Here is a 7,332-nt window from a genome sequence, read left to right as displayed (position 1 = left end):
ACTCTCGTTATGAATCAGAGCGAAACCTTGGAGGAATAAATGGATATAAGGCCGATAACTCCTCCTATCATTGCGTGACAAACACTATACCCCTCCCAGGGTGCATTGCGGTTCCCTTCATAATGTGATGAATGTCATATTAGCATGTACAGGGAACTTCGTGTTATAATTATCATCAATTATTATAAATTCCCCGTAGATAAATCGGCCGTGCCCAGACTCAATATGTTTTCAGCTTTTTTTTTTCAATAACATGTTTTCTATTTTTACCGCTGATTTGCTTCTCTCTCGTTCTTGGCACACGGACATAGTGTATAAAGAAGTGTTTATTTGCTATCCGACTTCATAGCTCTGTATATTTGTGTTGATGGACCCTTAAGAATACATATCATATCCTCAGATCAATCCTTTCATCGCGCTGAACTTTATATCAACTCTTCTCCAACAAAAACAAAAGCAGACTAATAGGTACACGATTACGTCACTTCCGGTACAATTTATGTGCACTGAGAAGGCTTTGCGACACGATATTGTTATCTTTGGCTGAGATAAACATTATGTTTACATCAATATACACGTACATTGCATGTGGGTGTACAAGTTTATAATAAATAAACATATTAACAACAATAATACTGGCTTCTTTTAATGATGTTCATATCTGTTCTATATTTAGACATCATTATGATACATCCACATGGGCCATATCATTATAATTATACAGAGTAAATTATCACAGTCAGACATTGGAGGTAGGCGGAGACAACCATCAAGTATTTCCTCGCTCTGTGTATTTATGGGCGAAAAACATAAACTATGGGGATGCTTATTATCCGCCATCATGGGTATATCATATTCTCTAAGGGGTTGTGGAGTTTTACGTGCTCGTTGCAGTTTTGATATGGCCGGTGGTGTCTTTGCTGCTATCTTTGCTCTCATTTTGGGAACGTTACATTAGATTGATTTTACCGTGATTGGTATGGTGGGGGTCATTGATTTTACCTTGATTGGTATGGTGGGGGTCATTGATTTTACCTTGATTGGTATGGTGGGTGTCATGAATTTTACCTTGATTGGTATGGTGGGTGTCATGAATTTTACCTTGATTGGTATGGTGGGTGTCATGGATTTTACCTTGATTGGTATGGTGGGTGTCATGAATTTTACCTTGATTGGTATGGTGGGTGTCATGAATTTTACCTTGATTGGTATGGTGGGGGTCATTGATTTTACCTTGATTGGTATGGTGGGTGTCATAGATTTTACCTTGATTGGTATGGTGGGGGTCATTGATTTTACCTTGATTGGTACGGTGGGGGTCATTGATTTTACCTTGATTGGTATGGTGGGTGTCATTGATTTTACCTTGATTGGTATGGTGGGGGTCATTGATTTTACCTTGATTGGTATGGTGGGGGTCATTGATTTTACCTTGATTGGTATGGTGGGTGTCATTGATTTTACCTTGATTGGTATGGTGGGGGTCATTGATTTTACCTTGATTGGTATGGTGGGGGTCATTGATTTTACCTTGATTGGTACGGTGGGGGTCATTGATTTTACCTTGATTGGTATGGTGGGTGTCATAGATTTTACCTTGATTGGTATGGTGGGGGTCATTGATTTTACCTTGATTGGTATGGTGGGGGTCATTGATTTTACCTTGATTGGTATGGTGGGTGTCATTGATTTTACCTTGATTGGTATGGTGGGGGTCATTGATTTTACCTTGATTGGTATGGTGGGGGTCATTGATTTTACCTTGATTGGTATGGTGGGTGTCATGGATTTTACCTTGATTGGTATGGTGGGGGTCATTGATTTTACCTTGATTGGTACGGTGGGGGTCATTGATTTTACCTTGATTGGTATGGTGGGTGTCATTGATTTTACCTTGATTGGTATGGTGGGGGTCATCGATTTTACCCTGATTGGTATGGTGGGGATAATTGATTTTACCTTGATTGGTATGGTGGGGGTCATTGATTTTACCTTGATTGGTATGGTGGAGGTCATTGATTTTACCTTGATTGGTATGGTGGGGGTCATCGATTTTACCCTGATTGGTATGGTGGGGGTCATTGATTTTACCTTGATTGGTATGGTGGGGATAATTGATTTTACCTTGATTGGTATGGTGGGTGTCATGGATTTTACCTTGATTGGTATGGTGGGGATAATTGATTTTACCTTGATTGGTATGGTGGGTGTCATTGATTTTACCTTGATTGGTATGGTGGGGATAATTGATTTTACCTTGATTGGTATGGTGGGTGTCATTGATTTTACCTTGATTGGTATGGTGGGGATAATTGATTTTACCTTGATTGGTATGGTGGGTGTCATGGATTTTACCTTGGTTGGTATGGTGGGTGTCATGGATTTTACCTTGATTGGTATGGTGGGTGTCATGGATTTAACCTTGATTGGTATGGTGGGGGTCATTGATTTTACCTTGATTGGTATGGTGGTTGTCATGGATTTTACCTTGATTGGTATGGTGGGGGTCATTGATTTTACCTTGATTGGCATGGTGGGTGTCATGGATTTTACCTTGATTGGTATGGTGGGGGTCATTGATTTTACCTTGATTGGTATGGTGGGTGTCATGGATTTTACCTTGATTGGTATGGTGGGGGTCATTGATTCTGGTGACGCTCTCCCTTCCGGAATATCTGATCGGGTTTTCATTGTACTATTTTTCACAACAACACATCTTGTTCACATTAATTTAGCCTCCGATTTATCGTAAGAATGACGGATTCATTTACCTTTGGTAATCTCTCGTTGTTCTTTAAACTAAAATACACTATTGCAAGTAATTGTAAACTTAAAAGTAGGTATTAAGAAATATCTCAATGTCTTAAACCAGACAAAAATCATGTCCCTATTTCCTTTTCTCGAAATTACTAATTTGGAATTGAAACAATTGACAAGCATGACATTGTATTTGTCCTCTCATTTACAAACTGGGTCTTCCATAATTAAATTTTCTTTTTAATATCATTAGATTTACGCATAAAGACAGTGTTTTCTTCACTAAACTCTTGATGTCTATGGTAAGCTACCGAACTAAACTTTTGATTTAATAATTTATAATGTACCAAAAAATGTGTTGGTATAAAAGTGATTTGAAGTTGAAACCGACGCAAGACTTGTCATTTCCTCTCTACAATGGAAATATATCTGTCAAGTGTGTGAAGCATGGTAATCACCATCAGTATCAACAAAAAAATTGAATCGAATTTGAATTAAAGAGCGAGACCCGTAAACTGTTACTTGATCAAACAACTTACGTAATCGAATCTTGCTTTTGTCGATTTTTGGTTAAAGATTGAGTTTGTCTTCAGGAAATCTAATGAACTGCTGAGCACTGAACACTGGATTTCTATCAATCAAACTGATTTCCTTACCCCATGAGATCAAAGAAAGCAATTCCACCGTTTGTCAGTCGCTGTTTCTCGTGTATAGATTTACCATCAATTAGTTAATTACACTTTGTATAGTTACTGGGGCTTGTGCAAGTGTACATTAAAATGATATTTCATTAATTTTTTCTTACTACGGAGGCGTATTACTTTCACGTCGGTTTATTTTATTATTGTAAATAACTTATATATGGGATTACTTATTTTCGCGAACTTAACTCTTCAGACATATTCGTGAATACGGTTTACATGACCGATTGGCTATTTGTCATTAATTGCTTGGCCGCCATCCAAAGATATTTTTTTTTCTTTGAAATAATCCCGAAGGATTTGAATCAGCGATTGACTCTCATCGCGTATTAACGCGAAAATAAATCCCACGTGGATTGTAATTGATTTACACAATCTCGAAATTTGGAGTAAGTATCTCGAAATCGCTTGGTTCATGGAACTGCAGTTCATTGCCGTCACGATGAGATTTGTGACATAACAATAGCAGGGAGTGAACCTATTTACTTCGCTAATACCATATTTTGCTTTGTGAGAACAAAAATGGCTGCGCCCATCCACTTCGGAGCACAGTGGTGAGTAAAGAATCCGTTGTATAGCCAGATAGCAGGCATGTGACACAATATGCTTATGGCGAGGATGATCTACGATTCTTTCTTTTTCAATTGGTGTATTTTGGAGAATTATATGTAATTTCTATAAAAAGTTATTGAAAGAAAACCTCAACAAAACATGCCCTCGTGTCATGGCGTGGATCGTCCTACTAACTATTTTGGTCATTTTCTAATTGTTTGAATACGTTTACTATTATAAGTCGTTTTGCTTATGCATTGTTTGTTTATCTTTAATGACAAAGCAAAGCAATGTTTACCGATGATAATATGTATTTATAATAAAACGACATTTTTGAAAATCGGGACAAATTTTACCTTGCTAATTTAGGTGTATAACTCAAATGCTTTGTAAATATAATGGTATAGAAGGTTATTTACTCATATTGTGGCGATGATAATTCTTCAATGGATTTTAATTGCATTATGCTTTATATTGGAGAGATCAATCAGGTGCAAATTGAAATATAAAACCTAAACGTGCATCAAAGAAAACAAAGACAAAATAAATTATTTGAAATGTTTTGTTTTGCTATTTTTAATTCGTTATTATTTTTTTTCTCTAGAAGTTATGCTTAATTATATTTCATTAATGCTTCAACACAATGGATGAACATCATCAGGCCTTGATAAAAGGTGCAAAAAAGTAGAAGAAAAAGAAAAGTTGCCAAAACCCCAACGTCTCTCTTAAAGAAACGCCAGAGAACATTTGTAACATCAATTACCGGTACCCCAAGACAGGGGTGTGTAGGTCGAACACCACGTAGTCATTCCCACATTCGTCACAATGACTGAAGAACAGAGAAAACAATAGTTAGTTATATACATTTTATTTTTATAAATTCAACATGACTATTATTAGATACAAAAGATACAAACGTTTGACCGATCAATATCAAAAAGCAATGTTAAAATGTGAGATTTTTCAAATTTTCAGTCACGCGTATTCTGCATTCACTCTCATAAGGAGCTTTTCTAATTGACTTTTTGATAATCCATTTCAACACGTTCAGCATGGTTTTAAATTTTATACTTACTGAAAAAGAAACTGTGCATCACTAAAATTTGATTTTCTCAGAAACTACTAAACGTTTGTCAATTGAATTTAATGGATATGTTCATCGTGTCATACCACATGCTATGATATATGATTATGACGTTATTTGAAGGCAGTACACGTGAAAGTGAATACCTACAATATAAACGAAAAATATCCTAGTTGAAGAAATCGCAATTTCTGGTGATGCCACGATTGACGGAAAATGGGCGTTTGGGGATAATCGGCATGCAGGAATGACCCAACATGACGCCGCACAGCGTTTCAGTGTGCATAGGAATACCATGCAGTCTTTGGTAAGATGTTATCGGCAATATGGCACAAATCGGGATAGACCTCGTTCTGGACGTCCGCGTGTGACGTCACGTCAACATGACAACCACATACTTTTAACGTAACTTAGCAGTCGTTTACAAACGGACAGTTTAACGTCTAGAAACATTCCTGGACTAAGAAATATCCACCAAAGAACCGTCAGTAACCGGTTGAGAGAACGTGGAATCCGGCCGCCACGCCCAGCCATACGTCCTACGTCATCGCCAAGCACGATTAGTATGGTGTCGCAGGCATATCCGACACACCCAGCGACAATGGACGGGTATTTCATTCACAGATGAGTCAAGATTTCACTTAGATAGCAGTGACGGCCGTAGCAGAATGTATCGTCGTGTTGGAGAAAGATTCCGAGATATCTGCGTCGTAGGACGACGTTCTGTTGGTGGTGGCAGTGTCGTGGTTTGGGGAGGGATCGCTGCCCATGGCAGAACCTCTCTTGTGTTAGCCCAAGGTATAATTTTACTGAAATTCTATACAGAGATGTAATCATTGCATAACATGGTGGACCCTTCATTCGTGCCCAAAAACGTCAAGTGACGTTACAGCAAGACAATACACGTCCGCATGTTGCATGTTGTTACCGACTACTTTTAAAAACCAACAGAATGTTCTTCCATAGCCAGCCGTTTAGCCAGATTTGACACCAATTGCGAAATGTGGGACGAGATAGAACGTCGTCTACGTCAACTGTCTAATCAGCTATTGACGGTAAATCAACTAGGCCAAGACTTGATGAGAGTGTGAACCATATTCCCCAACACTTCCTCAGTACGTTAGTTCGCTCCATGAAACGTCGTTGCCAAGCCTGCATTGATGCAAATGGTGGACACAACCGATATTGACATTGTGAACTCGGTTTTGACCCCATATGGAATTAAACCCCTGTGAAATGAATTGTTATTCAAATCAATTTCAAATTCCATCATTATTTTATTGTAACAAATTGAATAAAGCAACATGCAAATTTTCAACCTAATATATTAAGAATGTTTTATTTTATAAGCGTTTCCCCGATTCACAGTAACTTTTTTTCCACTAGTATATTACCTGAAATCATTATCATGTCAAAAACGTCATATACTTAACAAAGCAAATTGGGCATACACTTCAACGAAAATTTACAAAAATATGACATTTCTCAGTTAAGGGCGAGCTTTAGCTTGTGAATTCGTTTATATTGCGATAAATGTGAATGTATTTAAAAAAAAATCATCAAAATAACCCGTTGTTTGTCTACGTGAATGCAACAAACGTTTGAACGATTGTAAACATCCACCATACAAAGCGAGGTTTTCCTTTAATAACTTTTCATAGAATATACATATAATTTCCCCAAATATACCAATCGAAAAAAAAATTATCGTAGATCATCTTCGCCATAGGCTTATTTTGTCACATGCCTGCTATCTGGCTATACAACGGAATCTTTACTCACCACTGTGCTCCGAAGTGGATGGGCGCAGCCATTTTTGTTCTCGCAAAGCAAAATATGACATTAGCAAAGTAAATGGTTCGACCCCCTGAATAGTGGTCACACGATAAAATGATTCCGTTGCAATTTTGTACATGTAGAGCAAACATAAATTAACGAAGATAAAGTGTGAATTTGTCGTAGAATGTAAAATGGCTGGTCAAAGGAGGCTAGTCTTTGAGTATACGGTAAAAAGGAGAATATGTATATGAAAAATAATGTAGATATTAATCATTCGTTCTTCAAGAGCATATTCTGATTAGCTTTCCTCCCACGATAATCCCAATTCTGAGTGCCGTTTCCCTTTGAAACGAAACATGTACCGAGGAATCAAATGTAATCTGAAATCTTTCAAAGCTGGAAAAATCTTGGATGCTTTTCATCATATAGGTACCGTGTAATTAAATATATAACAATAAA

The sequence above is a fragment of the Pecten maximus genome, chromosome 9 (genome assembly GCF_902652985.1).
Source record: "Pecten maximus chromosome 9, xPecMax1.1, whole genome shotgun sequence".
In the NCBI taxonomy this organism is placed as follows: domain Eukaryota; kingdom Metazoa; phylum Mollusca; class Bivalvia; order Pectinida; family Pectinidae; genus Pecten; species Pecten maximus.
This window is presented reverse-complemented; position numbering follows the sequence as displayed.